This window comes from Martes martes, assembly GCF_963455335.1.
Source record: "Martes martes genome assembly, chromosome: 6".
NCBI classification, from domain to species: Eukaryota; Metazoa; Chordata; class Mammalia; order Carnivora; family Mustelidae; genus Martes; species Martes martes.
Window position 1 is genome coordinate 10,601,594 of NC_137893.1, and position 24,756 is coordinate 10,626,349.

General features: G+C 39.4%; 1 long non-coding RNA gene across 3 annotated transcripts in view; it reads right to left on the reverse strand.

Moving 5' to 3' along the window:
- Positions 1–14,255: 14,255 nt before the first annotated feature.
- The window catches only part of LOC308344134, a 28,171-nt gene continuing 17,670 nt past the window's right edge, over positions 14,256–24,756 (reverse strand). For all 3 annotated transcript variants that reach the window (XR_013966962.1, XR_013966963.1, XR_013966964.1), the window contains 2 exons: positions 19,470–19,524; positions 14,256–14,941 (listed from right to left, as the gene is read on the reverse strand). This is a non-coding gene — a long non-coding RNA (uncharacterized lncRNA). The remainder of the gene's footprint in view (positions 14,942–19,469; positions 19,525–24,756) is intronic.

Genomic DNA, 24,756 nt, shown 5'->3' on the forward strand with positions numbered 1-24,756 from the left:
TAAGCAACCCGGGAGGCAAGCAGGAAGGCTGCTTCCCACCACATGAAAAGAGTGTTACCTCTGGCGGCTTCCTGATCTGGAGAAAGAAGCTGGACTCACATCCCAGTTCCACATTTATGGGCAGTGCAAGTTTCGGCGATTAACTTTCTGGGTAGCAAAATATACATGAAACAGTAAATATCTACCTTGCATGTTTTTATTTTGGGAGGGGAGGTTTGGGTAAGACTTAAATGAGAGAGAGAGGGAGAGAGAGAGAGCGTGTGTGTGTATGCGTGTGTGTGTATGCATATATATGCATATGTGCATATATATATGCATATATGTATGCATATGCATATATGCATTATATATATGCATACACACACGCATACACACACACACACTCTCATATATATATGCATACACACACATATATGTATATATACACACATATATACACGTATATGTGTATATACACATATGTGTATATATGTATGTATATACACACATATATGTATATATACGTATATATGTATATATACATATATGTATGTGTGTACACATATATGTATATATGTGTGTATATACACATATATATGTATGTGTGTATATATATGTGTATATGTATATATACACACATATATATGTGTGTATATACACATATACACATATATATACACACATACATATATACACATACATATATACACACACACACATATATATATAAATGATATATATATATATCATTTGGCATATTGCCTGGAATTAAGTGGGTAAGTAGGTAATTAAGTGGGTAAGTAGGGTGTGTGTGTGTGCGTGTGTGTGTGTGTTTGATTTCTAAATAGAATAGGTATCTATCATGTGATTTCAGGAAAACTAGGTATAGTCCACTCAATTCCAAACATTTCTTCTGCTACTTAATTAACATTTCTCCATTAAAGATTTATGGATTTATTCCTTTCTTTTTTTTTTTTTTTTTTTTTTTTTTTTTTTAAAGATTTTATTTATTTATTTGACAGAGAGAGATCACAAGTAGGCAGAGAGGCAGGCAGAGAGAGGGGGAAGCAGGCTCTCTGCCGAGCAGAGAGCCCGATGTGGGGCTCGATCCCAGGACCCTGAGATCATGACCTGAGCCGAAGGCAGTGACTTAACCCACTGAGCCACCCAGGCGCCCCGATTTATTCCTTTCTTTAAAGGCTCTGAGCCCTATCAGAATACAAATATGTTTCTACTGAGTAGTACCTGAAGCTTTTATCGGTCACTGACACCATATTATGAATAATTTTTGGATCCGTTCCTGAAGGCTTGCTTTGATGCAGAGGAAGAGGAAGGGAGAAAGAGGAGAACAGGACCGAGAGCGGATGAGCCGAAGCAGGACCCAGGGCAGTGAATGGGAAGGCTGCGAGGCTGGGGATAAAGTCTGTTCGCTGCACAGGACCCCCTCCTTCACAGCCCCACCTATTAACAAGCTAAATCTATGGAAAGGAAAACACACCTACCCACTGAAAAGGTTTTCTTTCCATCCTGACAGTTCAGGCTTCTAGGTCCTCAACCCATTTCCTGCAGGCTGGAATCCCAGGATTTGTCACTGCTAGCCCTGTCTCAGTTGATCCTTGGCAGGGACTAGGTGAGGGAGACGGAGGGGTATGCAGGCTGGGGGTGCCTTTCCAGCCTAGTCCTTCCATGATTCTGTGGCTTGATATGACAGTGAGTAGTTAGAAGCAGTTTTGCTTTGGAGGTGATCATGAAGCACGGAGAAACTCTCCACCACCAAAAAAGAATGCTGGTACTAAGGCTGGAGGGAGGGGGGAGGTGGCCTCCAGACCCCCCACCCTGCCCGTGGGGCCCTGTGGGACCCTTTGTTTGCAATGACAAAGAATGGGGGGGTGCACGGGATTGAGAATGTGCCGCATCCAGGGTGGGTGCAGTGGAAAAGAGGACAAAGATGAAAGCGAGTAGCGTGGAGAGAGAAGAGGGAGGAGAACAATAGGGAGGCTTCTAGAGACAGCCAGACGCACTGTTCCTAGAAACCTTACACGGTCTGGAAAAGAACAATGTTGCAAGTTGTAATTTATCCTTTGACACATTTATCATTAACTAGGCTAGACCATCTTACTAATATGAGATAATTCAGAAAAGTCAGAAAAATGTTAGGTTCAAGGTTAAAACTTTGGAATGACCTTGCTTGCTGACCTTCCATGGATGAACTCACTGGACAGCTGATCGCCTGCCTCCATTTTATTTCACAATTCCTGCCACACTCGGTTTTTTAACATCACCTGGCCACCGGAAAAGGTCACCTATGATTTCTAATGGCCTTTTTTCTTCTAGGAAATCCCATGAGTTTTTTCTTGGCTTTCCTCTGCGTCAGTCTTCTGGAAATACACATTGAAATCTGAAGCAGGGTGCCCTGTGATTGTCATTCTATACCTATGTATTGGTGCCAGGGTGAGGCATCTATTCAGATCAGCTAAGCCCTTCTAAGTACCAAGCAGGAACGAAACAGCCACAGGGGTGTGGATGGGATGGGAGTTTCTGGACACAAGGCAGAGTCTTTGACCCCAAAGCAGCACCTTCAGGCAGAGACTTCAACCTCCTTCTCTACGAAAGGAGGCAAGTGAACCAGTGGGGGGCTACTCTGACAGCTCTTTGAACCTCAACTTTAGCATTCTCTTCCTCTGACTTCCCTAAGACCATTTTAGCCCGAAGATTCTCCACGCTCTTTTTCCTTCACCAGGTTCTTCTCCTCCTACCCACTGGCCCCTGACCCCTGAGGGTGCCCCTCCTCCTCTGCAGGGCCGCCCACTCCCTGTGGCCAGCCAGCTCATTATGGTGACCCTGGGGACAGCCCTGCCTGGTCACAATGGCGTCCTCTGCCCTGACCCACATTTGCTGGTCCCCCTGGCTGTGCCAGCCATTCCTTGAACATGCAGCCACTTCCTCCAGCATCTGGCCCCCTCCATGTCTCATTCCCAGCCCCACCGGGGCTCTCTCTTGTTCCTCTCTGCCTTTGCATTTGCTCCTTTCTGTGCTCTTTCCCACTGCTTCGTCAAAAGCTACTGTCTTGGAACATTCAGTTCAATGTCACTCCCTCCGTAAAGCCTTTCCGGCCCCAGTTTTCCCATACATGGTGGAGTAATCACCTTTTTAGCTGTAAAACCGATTCGTGGACATCCCTCCTTCAGCCCTTAGTATGTCGTAAATGGCTGTGAGTGTTCGTGTCTCCACCCCTTGACTGAATGCTGCAGGAGGGCGCCCCACTGTATATCCAGGGCCAATGTAGGTCCTGGTCCTCCACTGGCATTACTCACATGCATGAATCACCTCTGCAGCCAGGCAGAGTGATAACGGGGAAATGTCCCAGCCCTAGAAGATGGTACCAACGTGACTGATCCATTAGAGCTCCTCTGATGCTTCCCCAACAGTCACGAAGTCCCTCTGCATGAGAATGTGTCCTTGGAAATCAACCCATTATTCCAAGGAAATCAAGCAGAATCCTTCTCATGTCAGGACATGGGCCACAATTTCAGAAGATCGCCTGATAGAACCAACCATATTCCAAAGCAAGCAAGCACCCACTGCTCCGTGCATCTGAATGCACTTTGTGGGGACTGGTACAGAAATGAGGTGAGACGGCCTCCCTCCAGGAACAGACAGTGTGTCAACATTCTGCTCTTGGAGCTAGAGGACAGCCCTCAGCATGATCTCCTCAGGGTCCCTACTTAACAAATGGGGAATTTTGCCTTTAGACGTTATAAATGTTCTCCTCTCCGGGTAACGTGACTCAAGGACTTAGCATCAGCGCTCATGGATGCTTTCAGCGATCAGTGTGGGAGGACATGTCTGGAATGACATGGGGGAAGTAAGACTTTTGTGGAGAGGAACATCCATATAACTTAATTTTTTTTAAAAAAAGATTTAGAGAGAGACACAGCAAGAGAGGGAACACAAGCAGAGTGAGTGGGGAGAGGGAGAAACAGACTACCCTGCTGAGCAGGGACCCCAATATAGTGCTCGATCCCAGGACCCTGGGATCATGACCTGAGCCGAAGGCAGACACTTCACCACTGAGCCACCCAGGTGCCCCAAACATCCATATAACTTTAAACTAGCATGAGAAAAGGCTTTGTGGGCATCCTATAGACTTACAATTTTTTCTAAGATGGTATAACTAAAATACACTGTTGCCAAATCTTTCTCACTGTACTTTCAAAGAGCTAGAGATTATTAAAATTATTAGATATAGTTATTCACAATTTCTTTGTACTCCAAAAAAAAAAAAATTAGCACAACTGATCTAAAACTAGGCTAATCATAGCTGAGTCGAGATGTATTTTCCAGATACTTTGATTCAGCTTCTAATTTTTTTTTTTCATTCGAGAGCAAGACACTAACGATTAGGTGGCCTGCAGTCTTGGCATTGTATTATTCTATCAGGATCCAATTTCATGTTTTGGTTTTGAACAGTTTCAAATTTACAAATTTTGGAATCTATGTCTACATATTCCATTTTCTCAGAAATGTGTTAATTCGGTTTCTGGCAGCCTCCATATGAAACTTCCACAGTGAAAGTAGCGAGAAGTTGGGCCGCAGGAGCCTCGAAGGGAACAGGAACATTCTCTCCAGCACAGGCAGGCAGGAGCCCCAGGGCGCCCAGGGCTGTGTTGTCATCGGTTCTAGTCATGAGCACCAAGACTGTCCTCTATGTTCATAAGAACACTTCATGCTTCTCCAGTGGTTTGCTCAAACCCATTTTTAATGATCCAAGTACACATGAAAAAGATGTATCCTTCTATATCAACATTTACTGAACACCAGATTCACGGACAATAGCCTGAGCCACTCCTCCACAGACTTGAGGTGCTCTGGCTGGGCTCTCGTGGTTTTTGCTCCGAGTTGGCTAGCTGTACGTCATGCAAGTCTTTGAAAATTCTTTCCGTGGCATCCTACTGTCATGGGCAATATTTGTGAGCAGGTAGCGGGCAGCTGGTGGTCAGGGAGTGGGCAGGGAGATGTTCAGTCAAGGCCAGGAGGTCAGCCCCATGTTGGGGGGTAGGGTACCCAGCACAGGTTGGTGCCCCAGGAGGATTCTAAATTCTTCCTCTTTCCTCCTCCAGCCAGTTTATTCGTTCTATCCAGGATGCTTCAGGTTTTAGAATACATAACTAAGCCTAACCAACTAAACACAAACTATTTGGGCCAATGGTTTGTTTTTTTTTTAATTTTTTAGACGATTGTATTTATTTATTTGACAGAGAGAGACACAGCAAGAGAGGGAACACAAACAGGGGGAGTGGGAGTGGGAGAAGCAGGCTTCCCGCCGAGCAGGGAGCCCAATGCCAGGACCCTGGGATTATGACCTGAGCCAAAGGCAGACACTTAATGACTGAGCCACCCAGGCAACCCCAGCCTATGGTGTTTAAAGGAAAGAAAGAAGGAAGGACAAAGGACTATTCCAAATAACGAAGCATTACTTAGTGGGGGCTTTTATAAATGTAAATTCTCAAAAGTGTCATTCTCAGAAAATAAATAAAATAAATTAAAAAATAAAAAAGTGCAATTCTCAAAATTACAACCTTCCGGCCAGCTTGGTAATAATTTAAAAGTCTGACAACGTGCTGTGCTGGTGGAACTGGGGGTGGGGGGGTGGAGGGAGAAGACAGGAATTCTCATACTGCTAAGGTTAGCGAAAACCAGAAGTTCTTTTGGAAAGACTTGAGAATAATGAACAAAATCATCAATGAACTTACCCTTTGACCAGCCACCATACTTCTAAGCATCGATGCTATGGATACCTTGGTAAAAGTACAGATGACATTCACCCAGAATCATGCCTTGTGTTGTTTGTAAGAGCAAACGATGAGAAACAACCCAAGTGTTCAGCACAAATAGTGCCTTTGTTCAAAATAATCTCATACTTCCACACAGCACAGTACCCTGCAGCCATAAAAGAAGACAAAGATTTCCACCTTTTGGGGTAGAGAAATCTGCAAGACATATTGTCAAGTTAAAACCAAAAACCAAAAAACAAAAAAAAAAAGCAAGATTTATATAGTGTGCTATCTTTTGTATAACAGGCAGGGGGGAATAAGAATATGTATCCATAGTAGTTTATATTTGTGAAAAGAAACACTGAAAGGATAACTATGTATAGGGGATGGTTATCCGTAGGGGGCGGAGGAGGGCAGAATGGAGAGGACGGTGAAAGCAAGAGTTCCTGTGTATACCTTTCCATAAAGTTTTGATTTTTTTTATTCAAAAGTGTATGTTTAAAAATGAATAAAACGAAAGCTGAAAAAATTCCATTCATCTTCCCCAGCAGGTGTAGCTCCCTCTGGCTCAAGGACCAATCATCAGTTAATTGGGGTGGGGTGGGCGGAGGGGTTAGGTTTTGAGCTACGGCCAGATGCTTTGGACGGGACATCAGTTCATCCCTTTGCAGCTGTCCTCCAGGCCTAGGGTGGGCCTTGTAGCTGAGATCAGTCAGCATGTTTCCCACCACATGCTAACCACGTGCTTGTCTCGTCTTCCTGGGATTGGGTCTCAGCCATCGAATCCTGCCTGTTATTCTATCCTTCTGAGTTGCGGGCTCCGCAATGCTCCTACCACTAAAGCAGTTCTGTCTTTCCACCCTCCTTTAGCCCCGGAGTCTGGTCTCTCAACTCGTGGCTGACAGCTGTGGGCTTGGGACCCACTGACAACTGTATTTGATGCTACCTGCCTGCCTGTCTGGATGGTCAAATAGGAGTTTCCTTTTTATTGAACATTATGGAACAGCCCCTGACACCTGACACCCAACACCTACTGGAGGTAGGAACTATATAAATATTATATAGAAATAGAGATATTATTAAATATATAGATATAGATATAATATATAAATATTATAAAGGAACTATAAAAATCTGAATGCTAATGTCTCTAGCTAATCCACATCTTAGGGAAGGCCTGTGGCCCCCAGCCATGTCCTCTGGAGCCTGGGAGAAGCCCAAACTGCAGCACCTCTCATAATTTTCCAGGCTGAATTTGGTCCTGTAGCTTCTGCCCAGGTCAGCAGATGGGTCGCATTCCAGGACTGGACTCTGCCAGGCTGTCCTAGTCCAGTGTAGTTAGGCCTTCCAGGAACACCTAAACTACGACACAGGAGCCCTTCCCTGCCTTCTCCCAGCTCAGGACTACCAATAATTTGGAATGGGAAATGCTAGATTTACAAAGAAATATTATTTAGAGTTTGTTAGACTTCATTATGTTTCATTCTTTTTTCCATTTCTTTCCTTCTTTCTTTTCTTTTATGAGAAAAACAAGAAAAAAAAATAAAAAATTCTAAAGTCTTAGGAAAGTTATAACATTTACAAAAGAGATGTTTATATTCCACTGAAAGTCCATTTGGAAGAATAGTCTTACACATTCTGTTACACTGGCAATCTTTTGTTCTATACAAAATATGTTTAATTTTTACTTTTTAAAAGATTTTATTTTATTCATTTAATTTATTTATTTTTAAAAGATTTTATTTATTTATTTGACAGAGAGGGAGAGAGAGAGCACAAGCAGAGGAGGCGCAGAGGGAGAGGAAGAAGCAGGCTCCCCGCTGAGCTGAGAGCCCAATGAGGGGCTTGATTCCAGGACCCTGAGATCATGACCTGAGTCGAAGGCAGACGCTTAACCAACTGAGCCACCCAGTGATCCCCGAAGATTTTATTTTTAAAATAATCTCTATACCCAATGCAGGGCTCGAACCCACAACCCCGAGATCAAGAGTCACATGCTTTACCCACTAAGCCAGTCAGGCACCTCCAGAATCTGTTGTTTTTTGTTTTTTGTTTTTTTTAAAGTTTATTTATTTGACAGAGATCACAAGCAGGCAGAGAGGCAGGCAGAGAGAGAGAAGGAGGCAGGCTCCCTGCTGAGCAGAGAGCCTGATGCGGGGCTTGATCCCAGGACCCTGGGATCATGACCTGAGCTGAAGGCAGAGGCTTTAACCCACTGAGCCACCCAGGCGCCCCCAGAATCTGTTTTTTAATAAAGTTTATTGTAAAGATTTTCTGAAGGAAACAGGAGCCCTGAGGGAAATGTTCAGATAACATACTAAGTGATTTTCTATGTGACATTGTGGGAAATAATTTAGGTTTTTAAAAAACACTCAAATTAAAAATATTTCAATATATCCACATTGGCAAATCATTTAGACAAAAACATTATTGGAGCCTAAATAATTTAGAATTAATAATCATTTGAATAGGTATAAAACTAAAAGTAAAGGTATTCCTCAAAAAAGAGAATCAAAAATCATCAGGTACGGACACCCCCACACCCTGTGCCAGTCTCCCTCAAACACACATACACACTCACACCCCAAGACACATCCCACATCCCAGATATACCCAGAAACAAACATGCACAAATATCATTAGGAAATTGAAACCATAGACATTTCCAAAGTTATCAGTACAACACTCTCGAGGATACCTGAACTTAATGTTAACTAGTAAATTCAAGCATCGAAGAGCTGGGATGGGAGTGGAAAATGTCTTCCTATTCAGAAGCATAAAATAACTAATATTTGTTTATTATGGAACACAGAGCCTTCCTTGATAGTGTTCATTGTTCCATTTATTGCATTTACTTGAAGAAATAAAACAGCATTAAAAATATTCAAGCTTTAAGGGCATCTGGTGGGTTTACTCAGTGCAGCATAGGACTCTTGATCTTGGGGTTGTGAGTTTGAGACTCACATTGCATGTAGTAATTACTTAAAAATAAAATCTTAAAAAAAATATATTCAAGGGGTGCCTGGATGGCTCAGTTGGTTAAGCATCTGACTCAGGTCAGGTCTCAGGGCCAGGTCACAATCTCAGGGCCACGGGATTGAGTCCCACGTGGGACTGCATGTTCAACGCAGAGTCTGCTTCAGATTCTCTCTCTCCCTCTTCCCCTCCCCCCACTCATACTCTCACTTCTGTCTAAATAAAATCTGGGAAAAAATTAAAAATATTCAAGTTTAGACTAATTTAAATTTGTTTTCCTCATTTGAGCTGAATTAGTGATGCATTCTAAAGTCAAACACAGAATAATTGTAGAACTTGGTGTGACTTCTCCACCTGCTTAACAAAGAGAGTTGAGAGTAAAATAATTTTTGAACTATATGGTAATATGATACTCCAATCCAATTTCCATTTCAAAACTGAAATCACTGTATAATATTTTCAAATAATAAATGTGTTGCATAGTCATTGTATGAAGTCCAAGCAATAAAAGTAAGGCTTTACTAGAAAATCAAAATCACCTGTAATTCCAATCAATGGGGAATATTTATTTAACCATGGGTGTCATAGTTAAATATTTATTTAACTATGGGAATATTTATTTAACTATTTAACAGTCAGTTAAGTGCCTGACACTTGGTTTCTGCTCTGGCTGTGATCTCAGTATCATGAGACTGAGCCCAGTGCCAGGCTCCATGCTCAGTGCAGAGTATGCTTAGGACTCTTTCTCCCTTTGCCTCTACCCCTCCACCCACCTCTAAAATGAATAAAATCTTTTTCTAAATTGTGATGTAAATTTGTGTGTAAATCAAGACTTCTTCTACCACTGCTGGTTCTTCCAACATGAAGGGCTGATGTGGACACTCTCTTGGCTAAGATATAATAAACAAAATAAATTACTGCCACACAAATGAATTGTGTTTTTAAAAGTAGATAATTGAGGGGGCACCTGGGTGGCTCAGTGGGTGGGGCCTCTGCCTTTGGCTCAGGTCATGATCTCAGGGTCCTGGGATCGAGTCCTGTGTTGGGCTCTCTGCTCAGCAGGGAGCCTGCTTCCTCCCCCCCGCCCCGTCTGCCTCTCTGCCTACTTGTGATCTCTGTCTGTCAAATAAATAAATAAATAAATAAATAAATAAATAAATAAATAAAATCTTAAAAAAATAAATAAATAAAAGTAGATAATTGAGCCAAGAGGGAAGAAAAGAAAATTCTCTGGTAGCTGGAGTTATAAGGTTGGGCTGATGGAACAAGCACCTAGAGAATGGGGGTTGTGGTATAAACCTCACATGGAGACAAAAGACATGGCCTTGGGTCCACTCAAGATGAGTATCCGGAACTCAGAGGGCGGTTTAAGGAAAAGCTCTTGCAAAGTTGCTTAGTCCATAAAAATGACACTAACAAGAGCTCCAACAAGGAAAAAGGTCAAGGTATTTTGTAATATTCAAGGCTTTGGATCTGAAAAAAAAAGAAACATCTCTTCTGAGAAATTAAACCAAGCCTGAGTGTAGGATTGAATCATATATTAGTCTTATAGCACAAGAATTCTCAGGGGACACAGTAACAAAAAGTTGGGCAAGAAAAAGTAAATTTGCTCAAGGACCATAAAAATGCTGGGACCCTTGCAGAACCAAAAATTAATCCACATATTGGGACAAATTCATAATCTAGGGTACCTAGGACTCCCACTGAAAGGACCGTCACTGCTTAAGATGAGCTCGTAATAAAAGATGAGCTCACAATAAAAAATTACAAACCATGTGAGGAAATGAGGATGAATCAAAAGACTCAATAAGCAACAAAATCATAGAACTGTCAATAACGGAACACTGTGAAAGGGATTAGGAATGTTACTATGTTTAAAATGATTACAGAGGCAAAAGAAGGAATTGAAACAATGGAACAAGAGGACAATATGAACAGAAAATAAGCAGATTTGAACCAAGACCACTTTTACTCTTGGAAATAAACGATTAATTCATTCAAATTAAAAACTCAATCAATAAATCATCATGTAAAATGGTCAACTGAAAAAACAGATCTGAATAAACCTCCTGTAATGCAACACAGAGATGACATGATGGAAATATAAGAGAATTTATGAGACATTGAAGACAGAATGAGAAGTTCTAATATATACTTCCAAGAGGCATTCCAGAAAGAAATTTGTGGAGACATTTGCAGAGATAATGGGAGAAGAAAAATACTGTTACAATTCACATGTTCCATGGTTGTTTTATATAGAAAACCTAAAATTATCCACATAGAATTATTAGCAGTGGTAAGAGTGTAGCAATATAGACATAAAATCAATACACATTTTTCTGGAAATGTGCATGTTTTCTTTTACATTTTCAATTTAATCAGCATCAAGTTAATGAAAAGCATCGCCTTATCCTTTTTACCTCTGGTATATCCAAACTTATGACACCTTTATCAGTTTAATGAAATTTATATGTGTCTTTTCTCTTTCTCTTGAATAGTCACACCAGAGTTTATCTACTTTGTTAATTTTTTCAAAGAACAATATTTTGGCTTCCTTGAGCCTCTCTATTATTTAATGTGATTTCTGTTTAATTAATCTATTATTTATATGATGGTTATTTAATTGGTTTCTTCTCTTTATAGTGTTTTTTATTCTACTTCCTTTGTATGGTGTTTTTTTATTATTCTTCTTTAACTTTCAAACTTGGAAACATAGCTATTTAATTTTCAACCTTTAAGTATTGAGGCTACATTTTTTTCTCAGAGTACCATTTTCCTGTATCTAACACTGTATCTTTCGTATAACAAGTGAGATGGGAGAAAAGACACATACATATAAAAACAAACACTGATAAGATACATAAGATAATTAGAACTTATACCCCTTGATCATATCATATGCAAAAATCAACACTAGATCAATTAATGAACTACATATAAAATACAAAACTATAAATATGGGAGAATACTTTCATGATCTCAGGGATACAAACATTTTCCTATACAAGAAATAAAAACTGAAAACCACAGAGAAAAAATTAACAAATTTGGCTACATTAAAAATAACAATATTGGGGCACCTGGGTGGCTCAGTGGGTTAAAGCCTCTGCCTTCTGCTCAGGTCATGATCTCAGGGTCCTGGGATCGAGCCCCATATCGGGCTCTCTGCTCGGCGGGGAGCCTGCTTCCTCCTCTCTCTCTCTGCCTGCCTCTCTGCCTACTTGTGATCTCTGTCTATAAATAAATAAATAAAATCTTTTTAAAAAATAATAACAATATCCATTTTATCAAAAGCCACCATAATGAGAATGAAGTGACCAGCCACAGACTGGAAAGAGATATGTCAAATATATATATGTGTGTGTATATATATATATATATATATATTTTTTTTTTTTTTTTAAAGATTTTCTTTACTTATTTGATAGAGAGTAAGAGAGAGAAAACATGAGAGGGGAGAAAGTCAGGCTCCCCATGGAGCTGGGAGCCCGATGTGGGACTTGATCCCGGGACTCCCGGATCATGACCTGAGCTGAAGGCAGTCACCTAACCAACTGAGCCACCCAGGCACCCTCAAATATATTTTTATATACAAACATACTTGCTAAATATGTAACTGTCAAGTGATTAGTATCCTGAATATGTAAAAAATTCTTATAAATCAGTAAGCAAAAAACAAAAAAAAATTTTTTTAAGACCAAAGGAATTACACAAGCATTTTATAAAAAAAAATAAATGGCCAATAAACATATAAAATGTCCCTCAGTCTCATTAACAATCAGAAAAATACGAATTAATTCTATTATGAAGAACTATTATATATCCATAAAACTGGCAAATACTCAAGTCTAAAACTATCAGGCATCTGGCAGTGACGTGCAGCAAGGCAATTTGTCACATAGTACTGATGGGAAGGTAAATTAGTACAGTCATTTTGGAAACCAATTTTGCTTTATGGAGATGTCCATACTCCATCACCTAGCAATTCCATTCCTAAGTATAAACTCTAGAGAAACTATTGATTTCCAGGAGGCATTTATGAAAATGCTTAAGGTAGCATTATGCCTACTAGTAAAAAACTAGAAATAAGCCAATGTCCATTAACAGTAAAATGGGTAAAACGTGGGTGATGGAATACAATACAGTAATGATTAGGAATAAATTATAGCTATACTCAACAACATAGTAGAATCCCAGGAACATAATTTTGAGTGGAAAAAACAAATTGAAAAATATATACACCTTTAGCTCACTGATACAAAAGTTTTAAAACATGTGTAACAATATGCTCTTCTTGTGAAACTACAAAAAAAAAAAAAGAAATGATAAATCTTAAATTTAGGATAATAGTGGTCTCTGGCAGGAGAGGAAATAAGTAGGGTCATTAACAGACATTCATGGGAAGGATTATTAAAAGATGTACTTGAGCCAGAAGGAAAATGAACCCAGAAAAAAAAAAGTGAGAAACATGGAGGAGAGGTAAGCAAAGAAACTGGCAAACCCTCTTATAAAACTAAAAGCACAGTTGGGCGCACCTGGGTGGCTCTGTTGGTTAAGTGTCTGACTCCTGATTTTTGTTCAGGTCATGATCCCAGGGTCATGAGATCGAGCCTGGCTTCAGGCTCCGAACTGGATGTGGAGCCTGCTTAAGATTCTCTCTCTCACTCTCTCAAAAAAAAGAGGAGTCTCTTTTCCTCTCTTCTGCCCCACCCCCACTAAAAAAATTTTAAATTAAAATTGAAAAGAAAAGCAGAGGTGGATCTATATTTTGTGGGACCTAAAGCTTGCTTAATTTGGGGAACCCATTTTAAGAAATGAATATTAAAGGATCAAAAGAAAATTAGGTACAAAAGTTTACATTTCCAGGATACCCGGCTGGCTGGGTCAGTGGAGGATCCGGCTCTTGATTTTGGGATTATGAATTCCAGCCCCACACTGGATGTAGAGATTACTTAAAATATTTTTTTAAAAGGTCCACATTTCCTTAGAATGAGAACAAAAGTCACAACAAATAAAAGGGAGGCAAACCATAAAGCAGACTCTTGGTTATAGAGAACAAACTGAGGGTTGTTGGAGGGGAGGTGGTGGGGTTGGGCTAAATGGGTGATGGGGATTAAGGAGGGCACTTGTATATAAGTGATGAATATAAGTGATGAATCACCTAAACTCTACACTTGAAACTAAAATTAAACTGCATCTTAATATTACACTGCATGTTAACTAACTGGAATTTAAATAAAATCTTGAAACTAAAAAATAAGTAAAAAAAAAAAATTGCAGCTAAATGCTACAAAAACTCAAAAAATCCAGGAATGTAATGCAACCTTTAATTATTTAATTAGATTATTATTTATTTTTATTAGAATTTCACCTCCTCTATAATACATTTCATTCCCTACCATTTTCGACTGCATACCCTTTTCTCATCTCCTAATGCAATAATGAGTTTTAAATATAAACTTTATATATAAAGAGGTAGAAAGACACATATAAAGAGGTAGGAAGACACATTAGTCTTTTTTTTTTCCCTTTAAAGCTTTTATTTATTTGACAGAAAGAGACACAGCGCGAGAAGGAACACAAGCAGGGGGAGTGGGAGAGGGAGAAGCAGAGAGCCCGAGGTGGGGCTCGATCCCAGAACCACAGAATCATGATCTGAGCTGAAGGCAGACACTTAACCAACAGAGCTTAATGGAGCTTAACTTAATGACTGAGCCACCCAGACACCCCGACGCACTGGTCTTCTAACACAGTAGGTCAAAACATATTCTTTAAAAAAAAAAAATCAGTCACAGTTTAGAAAACTTTACTTTAGCTTCACATGCATTGCTGGTAGTGGAGGGAGGCCTGGGATGACTCTAGCCCGTGGATCTCCCTGTCACAGCAAGCTCCTCAGGACGGCTGGCTTTCACCGCACCCAGGACCCCTCCCACCCCTACCTTGCCAGGGCGGTTCTCAGCGGCGGGCTGTGCCAAGTCACATGACCCTCAAGCTGACGTGGGCAGAGCCTCAGTCCCAGTCTTCTCACCTCAGAAGGTGCTGATGCTCCAGGGAATCCACAGAAGGTGGGCTCTTGTCCAATGCCCCACTGGGGACTCTTGTCCAACACCCACTCCCTTCTCCTGCAGCTCCAAGACTACCCCAGGATGAGAAAAAGGACCTCCAGACTAGCAGGACTCCGTTCCTCTACTATCTTGGGGTGCCACTTCTTCCTGGTATCAGAGTAAGGAGGGGGGTTCATCAAGTTAAGGGGCTGCAGCTGAAATATTAGCTTCAGGGTAATGCAGCAGGTAGCAGGAACCACGGAAAACATTATTAACAAGAACAGCAGTAATAGTCATGATCCTTAGAGGAACTATTACTTCCCATTCATATATCCATCGAAAGGGAGAAGTTCTCTAATCTCCACAAGTGATAATACAAGAACACTCATAACTTCTCTCTGCTTCCTTCACCACTGCACCGACAGGCAGGAGAATGGGAAAGTTTGGGAAGCACATCTCACCATGCTTGGCTCAGCCCTGCTACTAACTCTCTCTCCTTTCGGGTCTGCTGCCTCCACCAAAGGAACATTCTGGTCTGCCTGGATCCAGGTGGTGAATAACCAACCTTATTAGGGAGACCTGCTGCTGTCTCGCTGTGCCATCGGGGGCTAAGTCCATCTAGTTCAGGAATAAAGTATCAGCAAGCCCATCTGGCCACAGATCTAAAATCACTTTCTCCAATCAGCTTTATCTGAAATAAAACTAATGTTGCATTTTGATCTCCCACCTCTAATTCCTGCCTTTCTTCCCCTCTTTCCCCATATTGGTTCTGAATTTCAGAGAAGAAGAGAAGCACTACATACCAGATACCCTACAACCCTAATAATAAAGACTAATTTGGGGACACTTTTAAAAACAGATGAAGCTAATAAACTAGACAACAATAACACAGGAGAAGAGAGAACAGAGCTATTGAGTAAATGCAACGTCTCTTAAGTCAAATGCAGCATACTAAAAATTTAAGGGTAACGTCTAACAGAAATAGAATATACATCTTCCAGGATGCTGAAGAAGGAAAAAGGGAAGAAAATCAATCCCATTGGAATCAGAGAAAACCCAAATAACAAGGAAAAAACTGGTAAAAAGAACACATAAGATGGTAGAAATAAATCCAGTGATCAGCAATCCTAATGGAAGTAAACACTGAATTCAGCTGTTACAAAGCAGAAGTTATCTGAATTAAAATACAAATTCTATACGTATACCCTTTGCAAACATAAAAGACAACAATGCCCAAAATTTGAAGTAAAATTATGGGAAAAAATACCAATACTAAACAAATGAAGGCAGAAAACAATACTAATCAGATGAAATAGAATTTAAGACAATGAGGGCACTGGCTGGTTCAGTTGGTAGAGCATGTGACTCTCGATCTCAGAGTTTTAAGTTTGAGCCCCACACTGGGTGTAGAGATTATTTACATTACTTATTATTATTATTATTTAAAAATAAAATCTTTAATAAAAAGAATTTAAGGCAATAATATTAGGTATTAAAAGGGGCTACCATTGGGGTGCCTGGCTGGCTCAGTTCGTAGAGCATGGGACTTTTGATCTAGGGGTCGTGAGTTCAAGTCCCACACTGGACATGGAGGCTACTTTAAAAAAAGGCAGGGGCTATCATTGAACAATAAAAAGAACAATTACCAAAAAATTATAGTAATCCTGACTTGCATGCACCCAAAAATATAGTTTTAAATATATATATAAAGGTAAATAATGATACATATACTAAAGGAATTATTAAATCCCCCCATCATGGTAGGTATTTTTTTAAAAAGATTTTATTTATTTATTTGAGAGAGAGAGAGAGACAGCACAAGCAGGGGGAGGGGCAGAGAGACAAGCCAAGTCCCGACTGAGCAGGGAGCCTGACCCAGGGCTCGATGCCAGGACCCCGAGATCATGACCTGATTGTGGTTGGTATTTTTAACACATCTCTCAGGAACTGATATAGAAAGCTTACAGATAATTAGGAAATATAAAGTATCTCGAACAACACAATTAATAAGCTTGCTCTAACAAACATATACAGAATCCTGCCCCCAATAATTAGGGAAAACAGAAAATTACTAGACAGTGACACACTCCAGTCACAACAAATACCAAAGAATTCATTTCATACACAGCACATTTCATATCACAATGCAATATCGTCAGAAATTTAAAAACCAACAAAGCAATTTAGAAATTTTATCGCTTTAAAAACTAAAAAGCATTTTAAGATAGATTGATCGATCAATCGACAGATAAAATATATGAAAGGACAACTAGACACATAGAGAAGAGATGATAGGATCATACTAAAAACATTTAATAATACATTATTTAATAATACATTGGGTATCCCTTTCCATGTTGATAACTATAGATCCATACCATCATTTTAACAATGACATAGTACTTTGCTGTCTGAATGAACCATAACGTGTTTGTTGTGGAACCATTTATGAGTCAACCTCTTGGTTATGCGGCAGAGACGGCAGTTTGTCCCCAAGACCCCTTCTTCTCTTCTTCCCTCATAACAAGACTCCTAGTTTTTACCTGGAAGGTGCTTGTCTAGAATAAAGCCTTATTTCCCAGGTTGCTTTGCTGGTGGGTGTGGCCATGTGACCAAACACAAAGTATCATGTTCAACTTTCAGGATGTATCCTTAGAAAAGAACTCTGCCCTTCTTCCTTCCTATCGCCCTCGTGTTATCTTTATACCCTTCTTCCTGTGTGTATGGATGAAACATATGGAGATCAATTAGCTATCTTGGACCACAAGGTAGAATCCTCATGTTTACAAGATTGTAGACGCAAGATAGAATGAACCTGTGTCACTGTTAATCATGGAGTTGCAATATGGATTGCTTATCTCAACATTTGCATGGCAAGAAAATAAATATCTACCTTATTTAAGCTTTATTATTTGGGATTTCCCTGAATAACATGTTTTCCCATGTTTTTGGGAATTTGGGAATTTGGGAATTTGCTGTAATGATCAGCTGCTATAAGCATTCCTTTGTGCCTTTATTTCCCTATTTCTTAGAATGGATAAGTCATGGGCTATATCCTTGTATCTATTTTTTAAAAGATTTTATTTATTTATTTGAGAGAGAGAGAAAGAGAGAGAGCGTAGGGAGGGAGGGGCAGAGGGAGAGAGGGAACCTCCAGCAGACCCCCTCCTGAGCATGGAGCCAGACGTGGGGCTTGATCTCACCACCCTGAGATCATGACCTGAGCCTAAATCAAGAGTTGAATACTTAACTGGGTGAGCCAACCAGGAGCCCCTGGATATATCCTATTGAAGGTTTTTCAGATGTATTGCCAAATTTCACTAATATTCACTTTGTCAATCAGATGGGCCAAAAATATGGTGGTACTTTTTAGATTACTGAAATGGTTAGACATTTTTAAAAAACTGTTTGTCATTTGTGTGACATAGAATAAACATGTGTGTCATGTTTATTCTATGTTGCTTTTGTAAGTTCCTTAACCATTTTTCTATCAAAGCATTGTTTTTGTTACGGATTATAGAAGACTATATATTGAATATTTAACCCTTTGTCTGTCTTACATATTATAAATATTTTCTTCAGTCAGTTCATTGTTGTTAAACACTGATTGTGGTATTTTTATGTGGAATTTTTTAAAGGATTTTATTTGTTTATTTGATAGAGAGAGCACAAGTAAGCAAAGTGGCAGGTAGAGGGAGAAAGAGAGAAGCAGGCTCTCTGCTGAGCAGGGAGCCCAATGCAGGGCTCGATCCCAGGACCCTGGGATCACAACTTGAGCCGAAAGGCAGCCACTTAACCAACTGAGCCACCCAAGCGCCCCTTTATGTGGAATTTTTAAAGTTTATTAGGACTTCACTTTCTGTCTTTGGTATCATTTTTAGAAAGTTGTCTCTTCTTATAGACTGTAGGAATATTGCCTATGATACCCATAATACTTGCATGTGTTGTTTTATTTTTATTTGACTTATTTAGAAATTATTAACCCATCTGGCACTGACTTTGTTATATTGTAGGGATACAAATTTTTATTTTCCCAAGTGATTAACCAAACCTTTCACCTTTTATTAAATCAGTCATCTTTTATCCCCTGATACAAAAATGCCATTTCTAGGAAAAACTAAATTCTCCTTACATATGAGGATCACTTATGAACTTTCAGTTATGTTCTATTAATCTATATATCTATTTCTTTATCAGTGCCATAACTTAATCTAGCTTTTAAATATTTGTATAATAGTTGATATGGTATCTCCTTCCTAATAAATCTTTTAAAACTTCTCAAAATGAACTTTATGCCTTTTTTTTTACATTCTGACAAAACAACAAAAGACAAATTCTACTAAATTGGAACTTATATTTGAATTTCATCATAGTTTTAGACTGATTTGCAATCATTTGACCCCTTTTCATTATTGACTCATCAATATGATATTGATATGACACCAATATGATATTTTTTATTTTCAAATGAAGTCACTTTGATCTTCTTCTGAGATGTTATTGGACCCTGGAAATTAACTAGCTCATGAAGCCTCTTGCGTGAGAGTAGGGAAGTCGTAAAAGCAGCCTTTGCCTCCAGTGTGCTAATATTCCACTAAAGGTCATTAAGATTGCATTGAATTGACATGAAATCATGTAAAAGAGAAATAAAACTCTCCATAACTTTATGATTCTAAATACACCACTCGGTACTTACATCTTGCAAAGCTGGCTGGAATGACAAATGACAGTCAGAGCAGAGTGGGTTGGATCTGGAACGGTAAAGCACGGGGTAAAAAGCATTGCAGATGGCAGCAGTAGCATTTGGATGGAGCAAGGCAAATTATGAGGTGGATTCCCATGTGTTCTAGGCTAGCAAAGATAATATGAATGCACAATAATTTTTAAAAAGGGAAATTAGGGAGAAGGAACCAACTGTTAGAAAACCTTTCAACATGGATCAGTAATATGGATTTCACAAGAGCAAAATTTTGACTTACAGTTTCTGAAAATGGGAGCGAAAACCCAAAACGGTGCTTAAGAAAGATCATTCTTGCTCCAACGAGAGCTCATAAGTGTGGAGTAAGAAGGTGATTGATTAATAGACTGTTAAGGAAAGGGGCACAACAATTTATTTTGGAATATAATTTATTTACTCGATAATTTCTGCCTAGCACTGTGTTAGCACTAAAATGACTTTGCGCCCCAACGTCTACTTTTACAAGGCCCTCATGACGAATGTCTAATAACACCACTTATGAAGAGGGAGACATTCCCCAGGTACTTCTGTACTTTGCTCAACAGAAATTTAACTGCCCAAGTGGATGTGTGATTGATGTTATTCAATGATTAATGCAGCAAACTCCCTACTTTCTCCTCTGCAGCAGAAATCTCCATTTAACCCCTTGGGATATGTAAGTGCCTCATTTCTTAAGAAACTACAGGGAGATTAGGGAGAAGGGAAGGCTTTGCAAAGCAATTAGGACGAGGGCAGTTGAATCCACCCTCCCCCTTATTGGAAAGCAGCTCTGACCAAGGTACTGCTTCTTAAAATAAACTTACCCCCAACGGAGTTTGCAAGAAAATTTGAAGAAATATAAGAGGGATAAATCAAACAGCCTTTAGGACAACTTCTGGGTTTTTGTTTGTTTGTTTGTTTGTTTTTGTTTTTGTTTTTTTCTTTCAGGGCCTTGAGTCCAACAGCAGAAAATCTCCCTGAAATAAGCATTTCTAAGTGCATCGGAGATGCTTCCCAGTCTGCAAAAGCCACTTTCTTGTAGCATGAATATTTTATTTTTTTCTCATCATGTAACTGACATCTACATGATGCAAAGCAAAATACTTTCGGTTCTTGTTGTTGCTGCTGTTTACAACTGGAAGAGTTCTCTGGAGTTGGATCCATCCTACAAAAGAGAGCTTCAAAAGAGGTACTTCTTCTTGTGCCTTTAATTCCTCTTCACTTTCCCTTTGTCTTAATTAACAGCAGTGACATGAGACAGTATGAGAAAAGATGAAAAAGTGCTGCATGTTAAATATGGGCTGGTTTGGGGGGTTTTGTTTTGGAAATGCACATTTAACTGTTGTTTTCATTCTTTATTTTATTTTTTTTTCAAATATTTAATTAACTTATTTGACAGAGAGAGAGAGAGAGAGATCACTAGTAGGCAGAAAGGCAGGCAGAGAGAGAGGGGGAAGCAGGCTCCCTGCTGAGCAGAGAGTCCGATGCAGGGCTCGATCCCAGGACCCTGGGATCATGACCTGAGCCGAAGGCAGAGGCTTAACCCACTGAGCAACCCAGGCACCCTACCTGTTGTTTTTAAAGCCCAGCTCCCTCTCAGACCTGGTGTGCCCACCCATGTCCCTAAGCATCTTCTTTGGACCTCAGGGGCACCTTCATCTCCTTGTCACCTATTACAGAAGAGTTTCCCCACTAGGAACGTCACGGGGGAGAAAAGGGAAACAGGGACTGAGGATACCCCTAATCCTATTCCTGTTCTTGGAAAAAAACCCATCTGTTGTGGTTCCCAGAAGATTTAGGAATATTGAAACAAAATATTTAATTAAAGTAAAAATTATTTTCTCCATTAGCTATACATTTTTATATAAATAATAAATGTTCATGGCAACAACCGATCAAACAAAAGAATAAACAAAACAGAGCAAAAACAAAACTAAGAAGAAAGAAAGCAAGCAAAGAAATGGCATGGGACAGAATAATATACTAATAAAAAGTTCTATTCTTCCACTTCCTGTGGTTTTTCCAGAGCAGAGACATAAAATATTTATTTTAGACAAATGGGATTATATTATATATGTTCTCTAACTTGTTTTTTTTTTTTTCACAGAACAGTTTATTTTGGACTTCTTTCTAGTAGCATATGTAACTCCTTCCTTCCTATGAACAACACCTGCCGGCAAGCACGTACCAAAGAGCCAGACTCTTATGGATTTTTATGGACAGGTCTTCAGTGGATTTTGGCTATGTACAAATGATATGACAATGATTTTTCTTCTCTTACAGATTTTATTTATTTGTCAGAGAGAGAGAGTGAGCTCAAGCAGGGGGAGCGGCAGAGGGAGAAGCAAGCTCTTCCCTGAGCAAGACACAGGACTCGATCCCAGGACCCCGGGATCATGACCTGAGCCAAAGGCAGCCACTCAGCTGACTGAGCCAGCCAGGCGCCCCGACAATGATTATTCTTGTTCACGTGTGTAAAAAACTATAAATATCTAAATGGAATTGGAAGATCAAAAGATGTGTAATTTACATTTAAAAGTAAAATTTACATGTTAACATTTAATACATCCTGCCAAGTCACTCTTGAAAAAGGTTGTATCAATTTACACTCCTACTGATGGTACCTGAGACTGCAGATGTCTCATGCCTAAAACAAATATTTTCATCCCTGGCAATATGAAAGAAAAGAAAAGAAAAGAATTCACTTCTCAGTTTTAGAAGTTTTCATTTCTTCCATTATAACTGAGCTCGAACTTTGTATATCTTTATCAATCAGTTTTTTTCACTGCAAATAAACCATTCATTGTTTTTTAATTGACTTGTTTACCTTTGTATCGATATGTAAGAATATTTAACTTAAGGAAATTAATACCTTGTCATGTATATTAAAATGTTTTTCCAAGACTGTGTAATAAACATTCTACATTAAAAGGATATTCCAAGTTTTACAAGCAGACCCCTTATCCAAGGCAAATTTGATTTAAAATCATTTCTATTTAACTCTCTCACTAGGGAAATTGGATTTAATCATTTTTTCCAAAGAAAGTGCATTCTCCGATTTGATTTAATCTTAAAATAGTTGTTTGATATAACTTTAATATAATCATTACCTCAAAGATAGATTTATGTTTCAGAAAGAAGCAAAAATTAGGAAAGAACAATGAAAAATCAAAGAATGATAACCATCTTTATACCTCATTGAAATCTTTTTCTCTTTTTCTTAAGATTTACTTATTTATTTTAGAGAGAGAGAGAGAGCGCACAAACAGGAGGGGCTGGGAGAGGGAGAATCTCAAGCAGATTCCACGCTGAGTGGGGAGCCTAACCTGGGGCTCGATCCCACTACCCCGAGATCAGGACCTAAGCTCCTAAGCTGAAACCAAGAGTCAGACAGACACTTAACCATTGCACCACCCAGGCGCCCCTCATGAAATCTTTAGAATAAAAGAAATTAAGAATATAAGGCATAGAATATTCATGAGGAACTGTCCTTAATTACTTCACCAAATTTTTTTCTGTATCTTTCTACTGCAATTCTCTCTTTGGAGGATGTATTCCAGACTCCCTCTCTTTATCCATGTCTCCTACCTTTCCAAAATTATCACACATATCCTCAGGAATTTCATATTTTTTTGAGGAAAATAACGCTTGACTTAAAAGTTAATCACTGTTAGATTCCATATACAACTTTATCGGAACGTCATTGTCCAAGACTCGGATCACCAGGCAGGCAGTCCATCAGCTGTTTCTACCTTACTTAACTAATGCTCATCAGAGTGTTATCTCTGGGAATTTGGGCATAATGATGCTGCATGAAGTAGTCTAAATACTAAAGGTTAGGGACTGGGTGGGTCAGTGGGTTAAGCGTCTGCCTTCAGTTCAGATCATGATCCCAGGGTCCTGGGATCAAGCCCCCCATCGGGCTTCCTCTCCCTCTGCCTCTGCTGCTCCCTCTGCTTGTGCTCTCTCCCTCTCTGTCCAATAAACAAATAAAGTCTTCAAAAAAAAAAATACCGAAGGCTAATTTATGTAAAATGAAATTCTTTAATTTTTCTCAGTGTCTGAGAATCTTATCATTCTAGGATTTAACCCCTAAAATTCTATGAACTTACGACTCCAGGATTTTATATGGAGATAACTATTAACCTATGTGTGCAAACCACCATTTCAAGTTCCAAGTGGTTTTTAATACTCATTTGTTTGTTTTTCAGTCATCTGACTGACTTTAAGAAATAAATTATTCCTTGGATGAAAGAGTCTGTCGAATCATATTGAATCATAATGAACTGACTAGATTAAAATCAGACAAAATTAAAGGGAGGTAGAGAAAATAACATGCTGGAGGCTAACATTTTTTGTTTATTTTTAAGTACAATGAAGCGAGGGTTATTGAAAACATTTCATTGAATACTTTTATTTATCATACACGATATTATTGTTATCTTACTGATATTTATTTTTCAATTTTTTTGTTTTGTTTTGCTTCTGTTTGGGCAAGGGATATCAGTGTATTTTGTTTTTGTTTTGTCTAAGCAAAGGGAAAAAGAGAGGACATATCAGAAGACAGGCAGACTTTGGGCCCACAGATTATCTGGCTGTGGTAACATATACGGACCCTCCCATTCATGACACCAATATTTACTGAACACCTACTGAGATGAAGTTGAGTGGGAACTGAATTAAAAGTATTTGAAATCTGAGTCAAGGGCTGTGTGAACCTTTTTAAAGCCTCAGATATTCACTGAGCTGAGAACCTGCTCAGAAATCCCAAGTCAGTCTACCCCAAAATAAATTCAAATTTTAGTTATGGAATAAGAGTTGTGGAACTAGAACTAAATTGTTGTTTGATGACTGCATTTCTTTAAAAATTCCTTTATATCCCATTTTCATGTGTGCATAAGACAAAGGTGGTTTGGGGGGTGGAATGTCAGTATTGCTCATTTAATAAAGCTTTTACTTTCATATGTAACAGAATTATTATTGATTGTCACCCTTGTTGCTCTCTGAGGATAAATTCTTGTAGCTGGAGGGCTGCCAGTTCACTGCCTGCTGGCATGAGCTAGGGCACTGGGGCTTGGTGACTGAATTACCCAACTTAACAGGCAAGGTGGGTGACAAACAGAAGGACTTGAGGGAAAATCCTGGGGGCAGGAGTATCGAGTGAGTCTCCGGCTGAGACTGTGTTGCAGAGTGTATCCTTATAGGTGACTTCGGATCACTGGGGACTTGGGGGCAGGGCTGGGGTCAGAGATGTTCAACAAGGTGA